A 2,023-nucleotide genomic window follows, 5' to 3' on the forward strand; every position below is an offset into this window, starting at 1 on the left:
CTAAAAGCAATTTTTTAAAAAGAAGGCACAATTTAAAACTGAGAATCGTTGCTCAAAACAGGACCTTCCATATTTAGCACTGCAGAAACCCTTTATTTACAGAAGTGTGTAAATGTTGTCTAAACAGGCATTTAAATAGATTTTAAACGGCAACGGTTTGGTCGGGGTTTCCAGAACCGCTAAATTAAAAAAAAAATGGTTATGAGACAATCTTGTCCAAATGAGTAACTTTAATGGACCATTTTCAATCGCGTTGCCTATTTAAAGCAATAAAAGCAGGAAATGACAACCGTTATTTCATCTGAAATACACCAGAACGTTTCAGAATGGTTCAACATTTCGGAGTCAAAATAATATTTGAGAAAGTCAGGCGGGCGCTCGTTAAAAGCGGGCGAACCCCCTGAACTGTGAAGGGGGGAAAAAAGAAATGCCCGGCGTTTTGGCAGGAGGTTGAAGAACTAATCACGAAGCCATTGCTTTAAATGAAAAATCAACACCTTTACTGTTTAGCTTTACTGCTCGGCTGTCATTGCTAGAATTAACAAAATATTGATTGTAATTAACGTCCCCCCTGCCTTGAAACCTCTTCCTGCAACGCTACTCACTGTCTCTTGAGCGGTTCCAGTTTGCAAGCAAAAAAGAAAAAGAAAAAAGGCAGAGGCACCAACCTCCGGATTCCATCCGCCAGTCAATGTCGACTGGCGACTACACGGAGGAGAGCCTTTTCTGTTGCAGCTCCGACCCTGTGGAACGATCTCCCCGTTGAGATTCGTACCCTCACCACCGTCCAGACCTTCCGCACAGCCCTCAAGACCTGGCTCTCCCAGCAGGCCTGGGGATAGGTTCCCAATTTACCCGCCCGAGTGTTGACTGTTGAATGCATGTTGTGGTTTACCATTTTACTTTTGGTCACTTATTGTTTGTCTCTTGTTACTGCACACCCTCCCCTTATGATTGTAAGCTGCCCTGAGTCCCCTCAGGGAGAAGGGCGCCCTATAAGTCTTAATAAAGATAAAGATAAAGAAAGATAAAGAATCAGCGCATTAAGGGCCATTTCCAGAAGAAGGACATTCAATGTTGCTGGCCGTGGATGACACCCGTCACCCAATTCTGAAGTCTTCCCTCCTGCTTTTCCCTTCCTCCCCCATTCTGCCCCCCTCCCAAGTCGCCATTGTGAGAAATGCAGCTCCCCCCCCCCCCACTGTGTTTGCTGGGCCCTGGAGCGCTCCAGGCCACCAGGTTAAAGCCACCAAATCTCACTTCCCAAGACACCCTCTTAATTGGAGTTATTTAAACAGAAGATGAGGAGGGGAGGCACGAGGTAGGCCGGATGGTGTCGTTTCAGAATATTCTTTCTTCAGTGGGCCCCCCTTGTTTAATATTAAGCTGTGGGGGAAGTGTATGTCGAGTGCCTTTTGTCCCAATTTCCCTGTTTTTAAAATTCCCTACAGAACCCGGCTGCATTCACATGTTGTGCTAAACCATAAAGTATGGTTCCTGTTGTGACTCAGCAGAAGTGTGCTGTGAGTTGAGTCGGGATGCAGGACTAACAATGCAGCTGGGGGCTCCTTAGTGTCGTCTTCTGGAGATAAAAGGACTGATGGTGCCACGCCCTGGTTGCAGAAGTCAACGTTCTCTTGTTCGTTCGTGGTTCGTCGTTCATCGGTCGTGGTTTGTTTGTGAGATGCACTTGGATAAGTGATTTGCTTTCTGTAACCCTGATTCAAAGAGACACTTGGAGAAGTGATTTGCTTTCTTTCTGTAAACCTGGTGGTGCTGTAAGAGTTTTGTTTCTGCATTCTGCTGCGTAACCCTTGTTTGCCAGAGACTTTATCTATGTTTATTTTGGGCTCGCAGCCAGCGTGAACCAGGACTGATAAAGTTCTTTCCTTTTAAGTCTGTCTGACTGTTGTCTGTGAACGAGCGAAGAAGGGGGGGTCAGAACAGGTTCTTAAACCCCCCGGTGGCTAGGTTCCCATGGCATACTAAGCCTGGATCAAATAGACACATTATGGCTCAGCCT

Source organism: Thamnophis elegans, chromosome 11, assembly GCF_009769535.1.
Source record: "Thamnophis elegans isolate rThaEle1 chromosome 11, rThaEle1.pri, whole genome shotgun sequence".
Lineage (NCBI taxonomy): Eukaryota > Metazoa > Chordata > Lepidosauria > Squamata > Colubridae > Thamnophis > Thamnophis elegans.